This window comes from Poecilia reticulata, chromosome 19, assembly GCF_904066995.2.
Source record: "Poecilia reticulata chromosome 19, P_reticulata-male-v2, whole genome shotgun sequence".
NCBI lineage: Eukaryota > Metazoa > Chordata > Actinopteri > Cyprinodontiformes > Poeciliidae > Poecilia > Poecilia reticulata.
In genome coordinates this window covers 7,779,071-7,801,552 of record NC_088848.1, presented here as the reverse complement: position 1 = coordinate 7,801,552, position 22,482 = coordinate 7,779,071, and the positions used below count along the sequence as shown (strand labels likewise).

At 39.4% G+C, this 22,482-nt stretch overlaps 1 long non-coding RNA gene across 1 annotated transcript; it reads left to right on the top strand.

Annotated features, from left to right (window-relative positions):
- Positions 1 to 377: 377 nt before the first annotated feature.
- LOC145549045 (uncharacterized) lies at positions 378 to 13,920 on the top strand. The gene is made up of 2 exons (XR_014084966.1): positions 378 to 434; positions 13,810 to 13,920. It is a non-coding gene; the product is annotated as an uncharacterized LOC145549045 (long non-coding RNA).
- The last annotated feature ends 8,562 nt before the right edge of the window (positions 13,921 to 22,482 follow it).

Below are 22,482 nucleotides of genomic sequence, written 5' to 3'. Positions count from 1 at the left end.
ATTTTTGCACTATGATCTTCAGGATTTTCAGTTGGATTCAACTTAAATGATTGACTTGGTGGCAGTAGCAGCTTTGTTGAGAGGTTCCTTAGCTGTGTGTTTTGCTGAATAATCCAATTTTGCTTCAGACTTGTCTCACTGGCATGTCTCAATATGCACAAGTGCACAAGTATGGGTCTGCAATTAGTATGTGCTGAAAAGAGCCCCACACCACAATGTTGTCATCTCACACTGCATGGAGTTTCTTAAGGGTGACGTGCAGTGTCATTCTTTATTCAAACACCTTGTGTCCAATGACATCCAAAATGTTTAAGTTTGCTTTGTTGTGGCCCAACCTATATTCGCCAAGATTTTTACTGGCTTCTTCCATTGTTTTGCAGCACTCCTGAAGCTAGCATGAGGATGCTTTTTCTTCAGCAGTGGAGTCTTGTGCGGTGAGTGAGTGTTGTTATTGTGAAAAACACTGGACTACAGTAATCCCTGGCAATTTGTTTTGATTTCTTTGAGTGTTTACTACTTAGGTATTTACAGACATCTTGTGTGAATTTCATGCCAATAGGCAAATGTGATATATGTATTGAGAAATACTTTTAAGTGTTCAGTACTAATTATTCTGGCTTTTTGCAGCCAGAATAGAGAAAAAGTCCATCCATCCATCCATCCATCCATCCATCCATCCATCCATCCATCCATCCATCCATCCATCCATCCATCCATCCATCCATCCATCCATCCATCCATCCATCCATCCATCCATCCATCCATCCATCCATCCATCCATCCATCCATCCATCCATCCATCCATCCATTCATTCATTCATTCATCCATTCATCCATCCATCCATCCATCCATCCATCCATCCATCCATCCATCCATCCATCCATCCATCCATCCATCCATCCATTTATTTATTTTCTGTACACCCTTGTCCCTAGTGGGGTCGGTAGGGGAAAAAAGTCATAAAACAAAATAATTAAACATAAAATAATGCCAGTGTGATGTATCAATAATATAAAAACACTACAGACAATATTGCCATAAATCCATATGTAATATATTTTTTAATATTTATAAACATTTATTTTAAATTCTGGATTTACCGGATTAATTTTACTGGATTTAATTCTTTGGAAGCTGATATTTTACGACAGCGTTATAAATTAATTAACCAGGAAAGAGTTAGAAGTGCATATATAACTATTTTTGCATTGAGCAATACAAACTTTTTTTTTTCAAATGGTACACATATTAGATAAAGAATTTTCAGTGTCTAGGAATTAACAGTAAAATAAGGAATGAATGTGAACATGTTTGTTGTGTGTAACAGCACGTGTGTATAGAAAATAATATCTTGTCATTTTTGTTTTTTCTTTCTTTCTTTCTCTCTCTTTCTCTTCCTCTCTCTCGTCCACCCATCAGCTCGCACTGGGTGCACTACTTTATTTGGCCAGTGGAGGACATGCTTTCCTCACAATGCAAAAGAGACACGCAGTGCTTTGCAGAAGTGTCAACACCTTTAAACTTTTTTTGTAACAGTTTGTCACAATACAACAATAGACGTCACCATTTATCACTGCAGTTTTAAGCCCAAGACTATTTATGTGCAATTATGCACATAAATAGCAGGAATAGTGCATAATTGTGAAGTGGAAAGAAAATCAATCATACATGACTTTCAAAGCTTTTAGGAAATAATTTTCTGACATGTGTATTTACATTCAGCTTCAGGTTTTCTTCCAGGATTGCTTCCTTGTTCCTGCTGAAGAAAAAGCCTAATCGCATCGTAATGTTGCCGTCACCGGGGATAATGTTTGCATGTTCCCTCAGCATTCCACTAAGATGAAACTTGATATTACTTTTATTAAATATATTGTTACATAAACAAGAAAACTAACTTACAATGCAATTATTGTAACATGCTCATTTTGAGAAAGTTGAAAAATAGATAATAAAAACGCATCAAGAAATGTTTCAGTGTTAGGGTGGGTTCCTGATAGAGCTGAACTAACACCTTGAACTTAAATAGCTGAACAAGTTTTCATGTGGCCCTGAAAAAGTTCAGCTGAAAGAAGTTAACTGCATTTGAATATAATACCCTGCCTGTCAAAGTTCCTTGTCTTTTACAGAAAACGTTTCATGTTTTTTAAAATTTTGCCATGGATGATGGAGAGAGAAAGTTCCTCCCACTTTCTGGGATGACCAGCTTTTCCCACACAGGTGTAACTCAGAGAAAGGTGAATCTACCGCAGCTCAGTATGTGACGCAGTCTGAGAGACCTCCATCAAACGTTTTTTTTTTTTTTTATGAAATAGATTGAGGACAATTTTCTTGCTGACAGGTGGTCTACCTGAAAGGCCGGGGCTCCCCGCCAGCTGCATGTCATTTCTATCAAATGTGGCCGGGGTCTGTCAATTAAGAAAACACAGGGCAATCTGTGGCTGCTGAAAGAGATCTCCTTGGCCCTGCTCCCAGGCTGAGAGACGGCTTTTTGTTCCCAGGCATGTCTCACATACTTTCAGGGCGCAGATAAGCTCGGGCTTCATGAAGCGCCGCTTTATGTTTGCCCACTGTAATGTCTTTGTGGGGGTCAGGGAATATGGGGAAGCGCTGTCGGCAAAAAAGGTAATACCCCCCCCCCCCTTTCACCCCCTCCTCCCACACACACATTATGAGGTCAGGAATCGAAGCCACAGGTTAGGTGGTCCTGAGGCCTGGATGAGGGGCTGTTTCCCTGAATGATCTATTCCTCCCATGTAGCCAAACCCTTTATCCTCTCCCTTCACCATAATACAAAAGACATAAACTGCAAAAGAAGTAGGAAGCTTTAGCTGCGAAATCGGATAAACACGGACTCCATTTCTCAGTATGCCTGTTTGGAGGGTAGGGGATTTGTTTTTAGTACCTGCCGGACCACCCACAGACAGGTAAATATCAAGGTGGGGTGAAACATAAGAGGAAAGAGAAAAAGGTCTGAGACCCACTGCTGGGTGGGGGTTCAGGTGAGAGAGGGAATCTCACAGGCCGTCTGATTGGTTCAACAAAACGTGGGATCTCAAATAAAGTAATATAAAAAGGAATGTGTTATTTTTCCAATATATATGAACTCGAATAACTTTAGCATACATTTAATACGTTTATAGAAAGATTTGTCATTTTAGTACTTTCCTTCAACTTTGTGTGAATTACACATTTTTTTACCTGTTGATGTATTAACTTTAAATTCTAGTAAAATGTCAAGTGAAAACATAAAGTTAACCATGACTTGGTTATAGTAACTTAACTCATTTGCTTTGTAATTTTTTCCTTCATTCACACACATACAGTATATGCAGTCATGTGGGTGCAAGAGAATTGGACTTTGTTTGGGCCTTTCGTAGATTTAAACCATTTCATTGTGGTGGTGGCTGCATGTTTAGGGTTGTTGTTCTGTTGGAAGGTGAACCTCCACTCGCATTTAAAGTATTTTTGTCGCCTCTAACAAGCCACTTTTATTTAGCACCATTTATATTTCCATCGTCTCTGACCAGTTTCCTTGTCGCTCATGAAGAAACATGATTCTGCCACCATCTTTGTGTGCAGTGTCAGTTTTCCACCACTTTTCCGTAGCTGCAACATCGAAGTGTGTGACTATTACTTGTCCTATCGACAGATTTCCCACACCTGTTTGTCTTACACCATAGGTTTCTGCAAGACATTTTTATCCTCCTGTTTAAGTGGGAGAACAAGCTGTAGTTTACCCATTAATAGGTCATAGGTAATGAGTCCATAGCGAACAGGCTCGTCTCACCCACTGTAAAGAACTCTTCTCAGTTCTATCTCCGTTTTGAAGCAAACATGCTCAAGTTTCTCCTTTGAATTTCTTAAACCTCCAAACTTTAAACCCCACAGTAACTTTATGTATTATAATTCAAAATTAGGCCATGATTTCCCCCCCGCCTTAATCTTCAGAGAAAGACTGGTGAACTTTGAATAGAAGATTGACTTTATTAATAATAATTAATTATCTTAATCTTAATCTTTCATTTTGCATTCAGAAACCTTTTCCTTATCAAAATCATCTGTAGAGTTAGTGTTAATCACTATGTTATTTTGTTAGGAAATATAGCTTAGCATGAGCTCTAATTAGTACAATAAATGTAATTTCTTCTTTGAAATATTTCATGAAATCATGATTAAGAAAGAAGTGCCAGTTCTTTCTTCACCCAGTGCAAGATGAGAAAACATACATTTTTGAAGGTACTTCAATACAAACAAATAATTATTAAAAAAACTCAAACCTATTTAAATTGCAACAGTAAGCATTTTGAATTGTAGTGTCTCAACAGAGGGACACAAGTTGATGCCAAAATGCACGACCTTCCCAAATTCTATGTATCTGAAGCAGCCATATGCAAAAATGAAAGAAAACAAAAAAAGGACAAATAAAAAGCTATACATTAAAGGACTATTAGGGATTAAGATAAAACTCTTTGTGTGGGAAAACCCTTGAAGATGTGTACTTCCCCAACCATCAATTGTGATTTGCATGCATAAAAGAAAAATGAAAGTTGCTTTGGCTAGCCGAAGTAACTCTAACCCAGAGGTATCATTTCTGGCCCGGAAAAGTGTGTTTGATGTTTTGATAGTGCTGGTAAATGTTTTGTTTTTGATCAAGACAAAATCTGATTTGCTTTTGTCCGCCTGCTCACCCCCCCGAAATGTTAACAGCCACCGTCAAAAAAGCTTCCCTCACAGGCGTGAGGTATTTAATGTCCACTGGCCTATGGGTGTGGTTCCATCAGACAGATTTAAGAGCATGCTGAGTGCTCTTGAAAATTAGTTTTTTGGCAACTTCCTTGAATGCACACTCTCCCAGCAAGCCACCAAGGCTTTGTCAAGAGTGTGCTGGTTTAAGCTTGCAGCTTTTCCAACCTCCCATTATGCCTGACTCAGTCGGGCAGAAAGCAAAAAGAGCCCTCTCTGCAGTCATGTGGGCATGCCGGCATTATACACACTTCAGTATTAGATATTTGTGAGTCATATAAACAGAAGGGAGGCCACTGAGGCTTCTTGAGGAAAAAACTTATAATTGGGGGAGTTATATAAGTGTCCAAATCCTCCTCCAGGGATTTAATTTTTTCCCCCCATTGTGTGTTTTTTTTTTTTTGTTGCAAAAAGCAGAAGGACCTCATAGGAGCGGTGACAAATCCTTGGACACAAAGACCACACTGATGCCTTTAAATGCTTGTAAAGTCAAATTTAAAGCATTTACTTGTAAACATCCAATTACTGTTGCTTTAATATGAATACGCTTATTTCTATTCATGTATTCCAGACTCGAATGCTGCTTCGCATTAAAAAAAGTAGAATTTGTGAAAACACAAAGAAAAACAGCATTATGAAACGTAAAAATGTGTATCAAAAATAAACGGGAAATTTGGAACACTCAAATCTCTTTATAATATTTGTTCCTCCCCTTTATATTTTTAATCCTACACCTTAAAGCGAACATTTCTGTCTTCTTCTCTAAGACATTCAGCTCTATTTAGCCTCATGCACCCTTGTGTAGATTTGTTATGGTTCTCTTCTTCCTTTTCCCAATTATAAACTGTATAGATTTCCCAATGGTGAGTCCCAGTCCTCTCTACACATGTACAGCGTGCGTGTGTGTGCGCGTGGGCACATGTGTGTTTGGGCGTGCAAGTCTGTGGCTCCCTGTTGGCCCAGATGCCGGGGTGTGTACAGTGTGTAAATCTGGGGCTCGTTGGGTTGTTCAGGCATGACCTGGACTATGTCATCCCTTGTCTTGTGAATGCCTCCAGCAGCGCTTCCTGCTTCAGATCTGACCGACGAGCCTCACAAACAAGGATTTAGGCCATCTCGGTTCCCCCGCCATCCCCCACCCGCCCCTCTGCATTGCCAGCGAGTTCAAAACTGTGGTTGAGAGTCACTGCTTCTGATGATTTGTGGAAGAAGTACTCCTCGAAAGCTTTAAAATGCAATGTCTCCATGTTACAACCATATATATTTGCATGTATGTATGTATATTTATCACAGCTTGGAAGATTCACTATTTTTTGAGGCTAGTTGCCCTGCTGTTCTTTCATCCTGCATCTTTTGTTCAGTTCGATTCACTTCAGTTCGCGCCAGTTGATCCCAGTTATCAAACACTGCATGAAGTTCAATTCATTATTAAAGTTGTTAAAATTGGCTTAAATGTTTTCATCAGTGAGTTGCAACAATCCCTCACACTGAGGATGCATGCAGCGACAGTGGAGAGGAAAAACTCTCTTTTAACAGCAGAACGTGGCTCCAGTAGGTTTTTATCTTCTCTTGACTATTTCTCGGAATAATCCCTTCGTTGCCTGGCCTGTCAGTTTAAGTGAGCAGCCATGTTTTAGTAAGTTTACAGTTAAACTTTTATAGATTAGACTGAATAGAGTACAGTGGGAAATTCAAAACCCAGTTTATTGTTTTATAACCTAACCCAACTTTCTCTCTCTCTTGTCTGCAGTGTGCCTTGGTCTTCATGATTCTGTTTCTTCAGTAAAGTTCTCTAACAAGTCTCAGCTGTATTTGTACTAAAATTTAAATTGGAATTCCTTCCACTTGACAATAATGCACAAATGCATCTAGGGCTACCACAGCAGACCCCAACAAAACGTTGAGGATTGTGGATGTAACATGACAAAAGGTGAAAGAGCGGTATGAATATTTTTTTATTCCCAAGGAACAACCATAAAGCAAATGTGTAATCTTTGCTATCCACTCTGCAAATAATCACAGACAGTGTATGTGTTTGAAAAACAAAACAAATGGTTTTATTAACTCTTCCTGTTCAAGAAAAGCTGTTTGCTGACACTAAATTTGCTCTCTTTCTGTCACAGATAGCACCAAAAAGAGATTTACTGGCAGATCTACTTGCTGTCAGTGGAAACAGAATTCACCCCCTTTGTCATGTGGGAGAATTTAGATTAAAGATCTCCGGACTGATGGCACCGCAAATACTAACACAGCGCCGCATTTAAGTGAGTGCCAGGCAAGACCAGCCCTAAGACAAGCACACAGCATTAACATGGTGCCGCTGAAATCAGATTATGTATGAGTTCAATTGACTTAATGGATTAAAAGAGACTAGATCCTATTAATGAAAAGGCTGCCCTACGGCACTGCCCCAGCCAATAGCAGGCTAATCTGGCATGCAAATTAAATCCTGCCTCAATATGCCTGCCTGTTTAATGTTATCCATTACACAGTTTCGGTTATTTATATATACTAATATAAGGGAGTAGGCTTATAAACAAAGTGAGGGAGGGGTTTGCTCTATAAATGGTGCTGAGCTATTTCCCCCTCGACCCCTGGAGCTGCTACTGGAGTAGGAAATAAGGAATCACACCAAAAACTACTATAAACTGAAGGATCAGTTTAATTTAAGCACTAGTTTGTTTTCACTTTTTGAGAATTTCGTTCAAGCCTGCGCTGCTTTGAGTGAGCCCATCTAAAGTGAATTAGAATAGAATGGAAAACGTATTTTATTTCAGTCATTCAGTTCAAAAAAGATAAATGAGAATATGATACGGACTCATCAAACACAGTATGGTGTATTTAAAATGTTGATCTCTGTTAATTGTGTTAATTATGTCTGGAATTTTGAGTAATACATCCAAACATTTAGGAAAAATGTTACAAAAATGCCAATGCATGGGACAGTATGTCCATATACTATATGGCATATGCCCTCCTGAACTCATACTTGGCTGGAGTTTGTGTTTTGGATGAATTGCTGTATCAAGGCAACGTGGCATGAGGTGTTAAGGAAGGCTGTTTTATTAGCAGCCGTCAGCTCTTCTGTGATTGTCTCGTATCATCTTCTTGGCACTACTTCAATAGATTCTCGGAGGAACATTGGTCGGGCCAGTTTGGTACTCAGTAAATGACAGGGACAGCATGGCCACTAAAGCAGCTAATGGTACTTTTGGCAGTGTGACTTTGGATCAACATCAGCCGTCACATGGCTTTCAAAATGATCTCTGATTGTAGAATCTTCACACTCAGACCTCTGGGACCTTAATTTCCAAATAAAATGCAAACTTTACATTTAATTTGAGAAGAAGACTTTGGACCACCGAGCAGCAGCAGTCCACTCCTGTCTAGAAATGTGATTTTTAGGGTCGCGATGTGAACTCGTAGTCATAATTTGGCAGTCGGCCACATTTAAAGTTGAGCCCGTTGTCTGTTAAGCTACTCCCGCCTCTTTTACTCCTGCTATGTTTTTCATGCCTGGTTAGCTCGGAGCCTGCTTTGTTAGTATCAGAAGGAATACGGGTCAGGGAGAGGCCAGATTTCACCTGACCCCTGCTGAAATATTTCAGCCAGGTATAGCTGTGTCTCCAGTCTGAAAAATAAAAATAAAAATGAGCCTCTCAATCTTGCTTGGCTTGAGTTGAAAGTGGAGAAGTCGTTGTCAGACATTAGTGACAGGTGTCTTTCAGCAATGAGCAGGGCCGTGCAGAGGCCACTAAAGGGGCAGGTGCTCAACAACAAAAAAAGGGCACATCTAATCGCATTTTAGGACAGAATATTAACAAAGCCACACAGCTTTCAGAGTTTAATAAACAATGATAAATTACAAAAATGTGACAATCAAAGCTAACGAACATCTCCATATAGAGCATAACACTATGCCTATGTAAGATATTTTATAAGTAATTTCTTTCTGCAGGTCTACTTTGTTATAGGAATGTATTGCAATATTCAAATTGCAAGATAGCAATTTAGCAAGATATGTAAATCAGAGCTAGACCACTAGACATATTTTGTCTTTACAGAATTACACTATTAAAAATATAAACCAGGGCACAATGTAACCTTTTAGTGTACTGTAATCTATAAAACAGAGCTTCCTGTTTGCTGCAGTGGAGATGAAGACGGTCCATTCAGGAAAGCAGAGCTGCATCAAACTTTAACGTGGAACTGCAGAAAAAAAGAAAAAAACAAAAGCAAAAATTTAATTGTTAATGCATGCCACCATGAGAAAAGCCTACTGAGTTTTGCTTAAAATAAAAAAATAAAAAAATTAAATCACACATTTTGGACTCATGAAGTTAACTTTTTTTGAAAAACAAATTTATTTGCCCTTGTCAGAAATCTTTTCTTGCTATTCTAAGTTTGTTTGTGACTCAAAGTTTTGCTTGTGATTCTCATATGACATTTTGAGCAGGGCCTAAAATCACAACAAAAGATTTCTGATGTGTGCAAATAAATGTTTATGTTTAGTAAAAATGAGTTATTTATTTAAAAAAGTATTTTAAACAAAACTTTTTTTTTAAAAGAAATCATTACAATTCCAAAAGTTTTGATTACAATTTTATTTTACTTAACTGAGGTTAGTTTTTTTTTTTCCATTGAATAATTAGGAAACAAATTTAACTTCATACTCTATGAACCAGATCCGAAACTTAAAGTCTGGGTTGAGTTTTTTTCCCCTTCATTAATGTCACTTTTATTACATTCATTACATCTATCATGGTAATTCAGGGTGAGTTATTTTTAATTCTAAATGAATATCCTTGTTGGACTTTTATTTAAGTGTTATCCTCCTTCAAGATACATTTACCTAACGCCAGAATAAATGAAATGTACATTATGGAGATGATCGGTTTTGGACGGGCGATGTGCTCCTATTGCATAATAAATACTAAAGAATGACTGATATCATTAAAGATACAGGGGAGAAACTTTTTAGTTATCTTGCTTTGCTAGCAAAGTTGTTAGCTAGCAGCAGCTAGTTAATAGCACAACAACAACAGCCTAATGTCTGTATGATAAAAATACTGAATCGATAGATAAGAACAGTTTCTCCTCACCTGGCTGTCTCCAAGTGAGGAGAAAGGCAGACGCAGAGGCCTGTCAGTGTCTGTTGTATTTCATTACCTCTCTCCTTAAACCGAGACTCCGAGCTGAAGCAGAAACGATACGTTCAACGTTTTTCGGTCATCTGACAAGTAGCAAGTCTACTCCACTTTATTTACCAAAAAAGTTTTTTTTTTATAATTCACCAAAAACTGTTCTGTAATCTGGAACGTTCGCTACGTTGAGCTCCAGTTAGCCGCCTTATCTTACTGCGCGAGAGGCAATTGCGTCATGAGTCACGGGCAAAAGGTCAAAGGTAACAAGGTGACCTGCTTATTATGTTGTACAAAAAAGAAACAAAAAAGCAAAGAATTTTAGCACATGTTTTTATGTGTCAGAAGAGGGCTTAGGAAATAATAATGCAAAAAATAATAATAATAATTTTACCAAAAGGGCACTTGGGGGCAAGGAGCAATAAGGGCAGGTGCTCAAGCACCCCCAGCTCCCCCCTCTGCTTGTGCCTGGCAATGAGGTGAAATCATTGCTGATATTTTTTGGCATTGCTTTGCCAAAACATGCTTCCCTGCAAACTGAAAAAAAAGTAGCACAAGTCTGTTCCAATCTGGTTCAACCCCTGTCAAAGCATACTTCAGCAGGAAGCAGCTTTTTGAGCAAAATTGAATCAGACGCGAATTGAATATTTGCTGTTCATCTGACACGTGTTCCCTCACGAATATAAATAAATAAAGCCTTCCCAATGCAGGTATGCTTGAGCGTGTGCACCTCATTTCAAGCACAATTAACTTGAAATGGAGTGCTGCAGGATCAATAGTCCCCATTTGATCCAGAGGGGTGAAGGGAGGTGGGGTGGGGTGAGGTTGGGGGGTCTGTCACTTCATGGAAATGGCACACATATGGTAATACAGCCAGCTTAACAACAACTTGGAGGATTTACTGTTGCCGTTTTCGGGGCAACATGAATAACAAACAGTAACCCGCTCTTGGGAGCCATCGTCTTTTATCCCAGCCTCAATTAATCTTAAAAAGAGATACCATTTGAAGCTAATGAACAGGGGGGTAAAACTAATGCATATTGATATCAAGAGGTGAAAGCATCAGATTGTCTGTAATGCTCAGAGCCATGGGAGGGGAGCTGTGTGGTGCAGAATCGCAGCTATAGGTCGCCTGTCTCTAGTCGCCTGCCCAACAAAACAACATAAAAAGATAAATGAACACTGAATGACCCTGATGTGGCCCTGTTCCTTCATCATATAAATAACAAAAAAAGGAGGATGAATAAAGCAGACCGTGCTGGGGGCCAATTCCCCAACGGGTGCTTATATAAAATGCAACTTTCAGGCGTTCTCCCTGCTCAGAATGTCGCATTTATTTGCAGGACTCTGTTTCAATTTAAGGGGAATGGCAGCTGAAGGAGGCACAGGGGACAGTGTCTCATCACCGCCACTTACCACTCTTATAGGCCTGCTGCCGGCGAGGAAAACCTCAGCAGGCAGCTCCACTTAAACAGTGAAGACCTCCACCAGTCAATGTAATGTGGGGAGCTCTGATGGCCTCATATTCCCAGAACCCGCGTGAGTGTGTGGGTGTTTGTTCACGTGGACGTTTATGTTTGCTGCTGAGAGTTCAGTGAAAAAAAAAAACATTGACAGTGTTTTAGAGGGATGAATGTCGTAGCAATACGTCAAAGGTTTTTCCATCATCTTCCATTGCTTTTAATTTGAAGTTTGTCCAAAAATATTTTATGGTTTTCAAGGAGCCTGCTCAGAGTTAAAGCAGTGAATTGTGCTGTCTTTTTTGGTCACAGTCTCCGGGATTATTTGATCTGAAAACTATTAAGATGAAAAAAAAAACAAAATCGAATGACAAACTGAGACAAGATGTGGAAGCATCTTCAAGAACAGCAGTCAGGGATCAACAGGGAAGAAGAGCAGGTCACTGAAATCTTTAACCTCCACGTGAAATATATACTCCATTCGCTCTTTTAGACAACTGCTTTAAAAAAAAAAATCAAATAAATATATAAAAATAAAGAGTTAACATGCTAGCATGCTCCTAGCATTTTCTGCTGCGCTTAAAAGATCACCAGTGGGAGCTGGATACTGCCTTAGAAATGTGTCTAATAGTTGAAAAAAATCTTTTCAAATGTCTTTCACACTCTGAATGGATCTTGGGCCTTTTTTTTTTTGCTCAGGTCAACATTATAAATTTGACTTTAAATCACATTCATTCCCTCTGTACATACCTGGTTTCTCTCAGGGTACTCTGGCTTCCTTCCACAGTCCAATAACATGACTTTCAATGTCACTGGTGTCTCTGATGTGTACTTAGGTGTGAGTGTGTGTGTACATGGTTGTTTGTCCTGTGTGTCTCTGTGTTGCCCATTGATGCAGTGGCAACCTATCCAAGGTGTACCCCGCATCTTGCCCAATGACCAGTGGAGACCAGTGGAGCTCCCCCGTTACCCTACACAGACAAGTGGGTATTGACAATGGATGTGTCTTCCCTGGTTAAATAAAGAAATAATAAATAATGTAGACCCATCAGGTCATCATCACTTTGTTTAAGGAATAGAAAGAGATAACATTTTAGTTTCTATGCTCTTCTGTCCTCCAACCAGCTCCCTAAATTCCTGAGGCATGCAGAAGCTCCTTTAAATCAGGGCTGAAGCCTTACTCTTTACTGCAGCTTTCCTATAAAGTAAAGACCCAATTTTGCCATTTCTGCCATGTCTTAGCTTTTTATGTGTTTAAATGTTTACGTGCATTGAATTTTTGTTAAATCTGTTATTTTTGTTTTCTTGTGAAGCATTTTGAAAAGCTGTAGGTGTACATTGTTTTAAAAATGAAAAAACTTGCCTTCTCATGTTGCAGAATAATGCCCACATTTATCTAGTGCTAGTAGGATCAGAAACAGAAAAAGAGATTAGCTAAATAAAATTACAACATAAATCTAAACAAATAGCATTTTTAAAAAGCTACAGGGAATCCTTGAAACTCTAAGTAAGTATACTAAAATATAATGATTTTACACCATTGCAGATTATTCTCTGAATGTGTGGTTAAAGATTTAATAGCAACAAACTGCCCCAAAAGTGACACACACTGCAGTTAGAGAAACAAATCTTATCTTGTGAGTTCTACCTAGGAGTCAGCGAGGATCCAGACTAAAACAGTGGGACTTGCTGCCCAAGGACGTTCCTGAGAGTGCTCTGGAAAAGATGGCATACGGACATTGCTTGCCTAAAGGGTTAATGTTGATGAAAAGCAAACAAACACGTCCATAAATAGGTGCTCTCCCTGCAAGAAGGACTTCATACGCTACGAGCTCATTTGAAATTCAGCTGAACGTCTCACACGATGGTCGAACATACAGGGCTGACAACGGGGGGTAAATTAGAGCTTGGAGATGAATTATCAAACAATTAAAAAAAAGTGAGGCAGAGCCAAAGGGAAACAGAGCACAGATGATACTGGCAACAATTGTTGGAAGTCTTTTTTTTTCTGGGTTATAGGGATCTGTTTTGTCTGCTGATGTAAAAATGGGTAAAAAAAGAAAGAAAGTTGATTTCAAAAGTTGTTTCTCAGAAAATAACAATAATAATAATAAAAAAATGGTTAAAATGACAGGGAGATCTGTGACGAGGGGAAATTTCTGTTCCCACTTCATCCTGTGTTCCTGCTGTTTTCATTTTGGTTTCAATTAAAGATCCCGAGTGTGACTCTCTGAGAGAAACCTGCCTTTAATTAGGCAGTCCAAGTTCATGGAAACAATTGTTGTTTCCCCTAACATGTTCAATTTGATGAACCCCAGACTCCAGTTTCATTGCTGTGAGTGAACAAAGCTTCGGGTCCCTTTCCCTGCAAGCTGCTTTGCAACTAAAATGGCTAACACTTTTTGAATATCCTTAGTTCGTAGAGATACTGTATATTTATGTAGGTGCTTTTTTTGGACTGCAGGTGGGCTGCTTCATCACTGATGAAGAGGTCAGGAGCTGGCGAGGACCACATGGTGAGAAGCAGGCTGCTGCCTACTGGTCAATAATCTATTAAAGGACATCCCTCCTCCTTCGCTACGTGACTAATGCCTTTCACTGAGATGGTCTTCCAAAGGTTAATGCTGCTCAGCTGACCCCAGGCCCCGCCATGAACGCTGTCAATGGCTGATTTGAAAACAAAAAAACAAAACACAAACTAACGCAGAATTGTTAAGCCCAAGAAAAAGGATACATGGTTTATAAACTTTACATAAATTGGAAAATTTTGGCAGGTATTTATGTTCAATCGTCTTGGGTTTAGCTGCAGTTCCAGGTGCCACTCGGCTTTGCACGGCTTTGCACATCTAGAAACTAAGGTTTTTGCCCATTCGTCTTTGTAAAATAACTTTAGTTCAGTCAGATTGGAAGAAGAACATCTGTGAGCATCAGCCTTGCCACCAATTCTCAGATTAATTTGGGTCTGGACTTTAGTTATGCCATCCTAAAGCATGGATAGTCCATGATCTAAGGGGATTTCAGTTTTCTGCTGTGCATGTTTTAGGGTCGCCATGTTTCACAGTGGGTATGATGTGTTCAGTGTCTGATTTTAGGGCCACACTTGTCACACTTGCAGGAAATAAAACAGTAGGACTGTTATTCTGTTTCACAATTAAGCCCTGCTTTGTGTTTGTCTTTCATATAAAAGGCCAAAGAAAATACAGACACTTTTAGCTGTAACATAACAAATGTGGAAAAAGTTCAAGGAGGAATGAATACTATTGCAAGGCAAACAATCCTTCTAAGTTCCTATTCCACAGATTTAATCGAGAACCAGATTAAGATTATTATTTCTTCATTGTATAGTCTAGTGGAGCCATTCCAAAGTCAGATAAGATGAAAAGTCTTTTGCTCCAACATGACATTGAAAAAGATTACACATCACACAAGCTCTAATTGCTTTAAAAAACAGACATAATCAGTGACTTGCATTTGAAGTCTGATGTGACTGTTTGGGCTTCCACAGCGAATAAAACTATAAATAAATGAATCTCTCTTCAGCATCCTGAACGGTAGAACATAATGTTATGTTACAAGCCTCAGCCATTATTAAATTACGTCACAATTCCTAAATCAGATTGGTTCAGACGTTACCTGTGGCCTTATTTTTCATTTTCCTTTTTTGTCCGCTGCCAATCTATTTCAGAGGTAATTCCATTAGAAGAAATGAACAATGTCAAACATACATGTTTAGACTGTGTCAGCACAAAATGTAATTCAAACTTATTCTGAATACGTCCAAAAAGAAAAAAGAAAGAAAAAAAAAAGTTAACTTTCCCTATCACTCTCATATACAGGTCTTGTAGAAACTCACAGCACAATGGATTTCCAACACAGAACTGTCACGGAGAATTTTATTAGCACTAAAATCTACGACGAGAAAGAGATCTCTCTTTGTTTCACCGCTCTGTTTCAATAAATCACCTGGTGCCTTCGCAAGCAGCGGTCATTTGAAATTCTAGCAGCAGATCTTGTCTGACTGCGATGAGGACCACGGGCGGACCTCATGTCTACGTGTGGAGCAGAAGGAAATTAGCTGCACCTGAATGACAAGGCAAAAGGCTCCTATCCCCAGAGGGACTGTGATCTACACACAAACTCCCTTTTAATAGACTTACACCTCATTTGGCCTCTAAAGCTTGTTGAAGGGTCCCAGAGGACGGGGAGGGGGGGACATGGGCCCCTCAGAGGTCAGCGCGCTGCTCGCTGTAAACCAGCTGCAGTGAAAGGGAGAGCTTGATTAGATGGCCATTCACACCCAGAAGGGGACAATGCTACATTTTCCCTCGCAGAGCAACTGGGACATTTTATCTGGCCTGTCGCAAGCAATATTTGTTATGCTGAGGGAAGCTGTTTGAAAGAGCTCAGAGGAGGCTGAGCGATGCTGAGTTCAAAGACAGCCAGCTGCTTTAAGTTCAGTCACTTCTGTTTAAACACAGAGATAATTTCCTCTGGATTTGGAGGGCTTCTACACATTTCACAACTTAATGGAAATGTGTATTTTTGAGAAAAGCTATGACGTTAAGCTTAATGAACAGAACTCACACAAACTACATCAAAACATGCTCCACGTCCTGCACTGAGACACATTCGTGCAAAAATAGTTGGAAAGACTTGACTTGGCGATTTGCTTTAGAGAAAAATAATCTGAAAAGCTTGATGTAAATTTTTATTTGGCTCCATTTACTCTGACACTTTAAAATGAAATGCAACAAGTTACCTTTAGAAATCCCTTAAGTAGTAAATAACAGCATCACAGAGACCAAGGAGCCCGCCGAGCAAGTCAGGGATGCTGTTGTGGAGATGTTTAAAGCAGAGTTAGGTTATAAAACAGTATCTTAACCTTTGACTATTCCGGAGCTCTGTCCATCTGTCATCCAGGAAAGGAAAGAGCACAACTCCAATGGACGTCCAACTAAACTGACAGAGCAGAGAAGAAGAGGCTTAATCAGAGAAGCAGTCCAGAGGCCCATCCATAGTAAATCTGGAGGAGTTCCTGAAATCCAAAGCTTAGACTTGGGTGGAAGGGCCTAGTTAGTCAAAATAAATTATTTTAGTAATTAAAAGATGTTGCAAGCCTTGAAAATTGCACATCACAAACTCTTCAAAGCCACTCTGACTTAAACTATTTTGTGAAACAAAATATCTCAGGTTTTTATTTGATTGTAACTCTGACTAAATAACTTTTAAATTATTGTAAGTTTGAAGATGTTTTCTGTCGTGATTATTACACAAAAAATCAAAACGATAACATTAACAATTATCTTTTTTATCAGTTTTCTCTTAATGACAGACATGTTTTTCATACTTTATGTTTTGTTTTTTACATTTTGAGTTTTATATATGTAAAACCATCTTGTTTTACACATAGGACAATTTAGTTACCTTCCTCAGTTCCAGTGAACATATTTTAAGCATTTAAACATTAGCGAAATGGACATTTTTACTTGTTTAGAAATACTGCCTGTCTGTTTTTCTTTGTTCTGTTTTTTTTTTCTAAGCATAAATCTCTCGGTGACATCCAAAACATTGATGGTTAATTATTTCTGAGGAGGCTTTCTGCATAGCCCTTGTTTCCCCGGGTTAATTCAGAAACATTCCCTTGTCTTCCCAGGGGTATAGAGTTTGCATTTTAAGTGAGGCCCAGCACAGACACCCAGCAGCATTTTAACTTCCTAAGTTGAAGTGTGGCTGGGGTTAAGTGGTCCCTGTGCTCACAGCACCTATCTCAGCCCAAACATGACAGCTGGGGACTTGACTGTTACTATGGAAATCACCCCTCTTCCCCCCCACCTCCTCCTCTGGGCCTGTCCACCCGCGAATGTGCATGAAAATGCCCCAGACTGCTCATTTGAAACCATACAAGTCCTCCTCCTTCCCTCTGTGTTAACAAGTCAACTTTTCTGTTGTTTCGCCTTGTTTCAAACTAGCTCTGCTGTAAGTGGAACATTTCTTAGGGTGCATTTTTGTGTTAAACAGTGCTCATGTTGACTTTTTCAGAGAGAACACGAGAAACCTTTTCTGAAAGCCGGGTAGAGACGGAGATGTACTTCAAAGTCTGTCTAGCTTGTAAAGCAGAAAAAGAAAACAAAAGTAAAGAAGTTCTTATAGGCTAATATAGCGACTAGCCAGTATGTTGGCTCAGGTTGTTGTTTGGTGAGAAAATAGCAATGAGGTTCTCAGACCAGCCAGCTTTAGTCGTTGCCTTGTGTACTGGGGGTATGGAGATCCAACCTGGTCAAAACATGTGACTTTTCAAGCATTTTTCACATTTTCCAATTTGTATCCTTGTACCTTTAGTTGTTTGGGGAGATCTTAACAAGTAAGTTCTGCTTAAAGGGTGTTATTAGAATCATCAGTACTGTAAATATTACAAAAGTATTCTCTAGAAAGAAGTGCATCGGTTTACAAAGCCTTCAAGAAAAACTTGCTTCAGAAACAAAATTTATGTTCAAACAGGAACGTACTGAAATAGAAGTTTTAAAGAATAGCTACCATAAATCATAATCTGCTAGAGCAAGACTAATCAACTCTTCCCGTATTCTGTGCTTACGATCACTGCTTTGAATAAAAATCAGTATGAATTTTTATCCATACAGTGAGAGGTGCTCTCTTTCTAGGGTGGAATAGTTTCTGAAATTTCCATTAGCAGATTATGTTTCCACAATGAAAGAGAACACATTTTTACCAGGAGAGCCAGGAGACTCGGCCAGCACCGTTCGTCTGTTTGATCGGCTAATAAAATCTGTAGCCATTTTGCTACAACTCAAGCATTTTACAAGGAGGAATATAAGTATTTAGCGTCGCTTAATCTGCTCTTGGGCTAATGAAGAGAATAAAAGTTGTTAAAGTCGTATCAGTGTTGACGGAGAGGATGCAGGTGGGAGCTGGACAATGTTGTGCCAACCCTTCTCCGCTCAGCCCCCCCTTTCCCCGGGGCAAAGCGCTAGCCTGCTGAGAACACACATGAGCGGCCTACGCGAGGACTGAGGCTGAGATCCCAGCCGCTCCAACCGCCCCCTCCTGCCGACATCTCATTCGTCATGCCGTGTGTTGGCACAGCGAAGGATAAACCAGTCCGATCTGTGGGACAGGCGGCGAAGGGCACATGAGAGCAGCTTTCCCACCGGAGTCCCTGGACCAGCACGTTCAGATTAGAGGAAATTTGTTTCACAATATTGTGGCCTCCTGCTTTCCAAGGCTGGGCCCGCACAGAAGGCAGAAGGAGAGATTTGGGCGGTGGCCAAACCTTTTCAACGGGCTCCTCGTTCGCGCCACATGTGCCGAGTTCGACTCCCCACTGATCCTGCTAGCTTTATAGCCTCCCTGCCTGATGGAACAAATGCTACACTGCAGAAAATAAACTTATCTCATTTGGATGACAACACATTCCCCCAGGTTATAATGTTGCACCATTTTGAAAAGGCAGACAGGGTCAATTGTACATTTCCAGCTCAACCAGGGAGTTTTTTGCTGTGAAAATGCCTGTCTCACAACATGCCCGACAATGAATTTGGAACAATTTGCCTTATTGACTCCCTTGGAGCTTAGACTAGTGTATTCCCTTAGTGTTTTGATAGCGTGCTCTTTTCTTTTTCTGACATATATTTCAAAAGGACCCTCCCATTTTCTTTTTTGTGAAGAAGCAGCAACTCATCTTATTTCCATCGAGTACATAACAATGTGTGTGTGTTTGTGTGTGTGTGTGTTTTGAGGAGGACGTGTCACATGATTGATGACCTTTGTAGATTATCCCCAGTACAAAAGCCATCATTGAACAGCAGGGCTGCCATTGTGTGTGGGATGTCTCCCATTGATTTAAGTAGTATATTTTCATGATCTATAAAGAGACCAGCTGGAGAGAAAATTGTTTGCTCTCAAACATTTAGTGTCTAAAAGCCATCACACTTGTGATTAGAAAATGATCACCACTCTTCCACTTCTTTTTCCCCTCATTGAACAATACTCCAGTTACAGCCTTGTGTGCATAGTAAGAATGGTAAAATAAAGCCCGTGCATTACATCTAAGAAGCAAACCCAAATGATCGAAAAGCAAACATTGCTACCCCTGTTGTCTCTGCATCACAAATATGATGTCATTTGCAGCACTTTGAACATTTTACCAATTTTACCTTTGTCTCGTTTGCCTTCATCGCTTTTAATGCCTTAAGAAGACACGTGGTTTTAAGCAAATAACGCTTCGGTGTTACTGCTCTATGATGTCTGTTATATTATGGAATACAAGATGTAACGTCAAGCCAAGCCACACTGATGCCAATACCAATACTTCACAACTAAAGAGAGCCCATACAACTGTACCTTGGCCATGGATTTGATCTGATCTGGTTCTGTGTTGATGGATCTGCTGGCTGCCATCAGACATCATTGTTTTCATAAAATACTGGTCTATTAGGCATGTCAAAGTAAGGTCATTGTGAGGTTGCAATTATCTTTTTTCCCTACTATTTAACACCACAGACAGAAAACCAAAATATATTTATATACAAGGAGGCTAGTACAAAACATCCCGAGGTAGATTGTTCTACTGGAAAATATTGCACACAAAATAGACAAAAGTACAAATTTACAAAATTGTGACTCTCACACTCTTTATAGGGCGTTGATCTTCAAGTCCGGGTGGGTTATATAATTGATTTTATGTAAGCAAAAAAGAAAAATTTACTTCTGTATACTGAAAAACTACTGCAGTGTCTCATGTGTAATAGTCCTTGCATCAGAATCCGAATACCAACCTTTTCCTTTTTATTCCCTATGTCTTAAAATGTTAGGTGAGCCTACGTGGATAAACTGATCATTTAAGGAGTGACCATCTACATAAACAATTGGTAATGATCAGAACTATTATAACATTCAATTTCTAATTACAGTACTAGAACCTCCGCAGAGACAAGGAATGAAGTGACCATTCTTTGCTCAGGTTCTGAATCTTTTCCTCAGCCAGCCTTCACATCCGTCCCTATAATAGAGCTCTTCTCTCCTCAGTGGACCTATTAAGCACAGATTTGTTTTCATCCCACTGACATCCTAAAAAGAGGAGAGCTCTTTTCACACAAAAGAGCCCAGAAGAGCCATGAAACAAAACGTGAATAAAAAAGACTTTCATTATACACAAATTAATTCTCTCCTGAGCCGTTGCGTCTCCATCTTCTGGCAAAGAATTGGAGTGTCCTAATTGCTTTCACTTAGCCTCCGTGCTTCTCAGCTATCAACTTGCTTCTATTTAATTCAAGTGCCACAAGATGGGGGAGAAAGTAGCCGCTATGGCCCTGGAGCATAATAGACAGTGGAGGGGATACTCCCTCCAAATTGGAAAACACTGGGCTATAGATTAACAGAAATGAATACCATTAGCCTGGCAATGAGGAAGTAATTTCCCCCCCTTAGGTGTTTTGAGAGGCAGTGTCAGCCTACGAAGGGGTGGCAACTCTGTTTGCTCGTGCTCTTCTTAGTTGACCCTTATGAATTTTTTAAGAGCTGAGGGATTTGAAACAATATTTAGAATCAATTTACTGTTTTTAATAAATAACTGAAAATATGATTTGCAAAAAAAACCCAACCCTGATTTAATTAAGAAGATTAAAGTCATGTCATATCATTAGACGTAATCACAGAGACAAAACCTCTTTTTTTTATTCATGTGGATCAGGAGGTCTCAAAAGGGATGCTTGGGACTTGCTAAAAAATTAAATGGATTAAATACATTAAAGTCAGCCAGAAACTGAGGTTCCTGATATTTAGTCCTACTCTTGATTATTTGCTGGAAGATTTTATGAAGCAGAGCTTTTCTAGAGGCTTTAGAAAGAGGAAACTAAATCGTATGCACATTTTACTTACAGTATGTTTTATAACCAAATTCGTCCAAACTTTGTTGTAAATGCATGTCTCCAGGCAGCAGTCTGATGTGTATTGTAGACGTAGCAAACATCTGCAGACATGAGACTGTTCACTGATCTTGATCAGGAAAGGCTGTTTTCACACTCCTGCAGCTCAGAAGATGAAAGTGAATGACAGGTGCATGAAATAAAACCCATCATAAATAAGAGCTTTTACTGCTGTATTTGGTAAGTGATGTTCAGCAAGTTTGTTTATCCCCGGGCTTTGAGCTTGCCTGCAGACTTTAGGAAACCTGACGGGTATCGTGAACACGTGACCGCTGTCCAAACCCAACAAACTCTTCATCCTCTTCACTTCAGGTTAACCAGGTGTAATTTAAAATCCAAAATTCCTGACAGTACACTTTGTGATGCAATTGCCTGCAGGTTCTGCATGGCTGTTTGGATCAAAGACTGGTTATCTCTTCCATTGAGCTGTTTTAACCTCTGTCCACTTTCATCACAGGACGGCAGCAGTGAATTTCCGAAGCAATCAGAACTAACGTTTCCTGGCAGGCGTAGACTACCATCTTTTAACAAACAAATATGCAAAGCCAAGTAGAGTTTTAAATCGGTGCAAATAAGATACCAAACTCTTTTTTTTAATGCCTAGTAACACTGAGCATTAAAACTTTTTTTTTAAAATTTTCTCATGAGTTTGATCTTTTTAAATGTGATTTCCTTTAAACAAGCATGAAATGTGTTACATGTAATTGGATTACAACCACATTGTTCACTTCACCATTTCTTGAACAGCTTGTTCATCATCATCAACTCTGACAAACCAGTAGAAGAAAAATGTTTCTACTATAAAATCAAGCATGCTACACAACATAATGCCAAGCAGAACGTAAAGATTTTAATGTAATTTGTTTCCAAATTTGCGAAAAACAAATCTGAGTACTTTCTTGGGATTAACTGCCGCATGCAACATCACTGTCACTAAGTTAGATCTCATCTGACAACACTGTTTTATATGATGTGTTTTCAAATTACAAAACAGAAAATCTCATCAAACTATGTTGCTCTGCATTTTACTCGATACTCAAACACAATATTCATTATTTAGTGACACCAAGCCTTCACTCGCACTTCGGTCTGGAGAAAAGAATTGGCTAACATCCTAAGGTTGTGCAATGTCTGGTATTTGGGGTAAATTTAGTTTTTTTCCCCCTCTCTCTCTCTTTGGTGGGGTGAAGGATGAA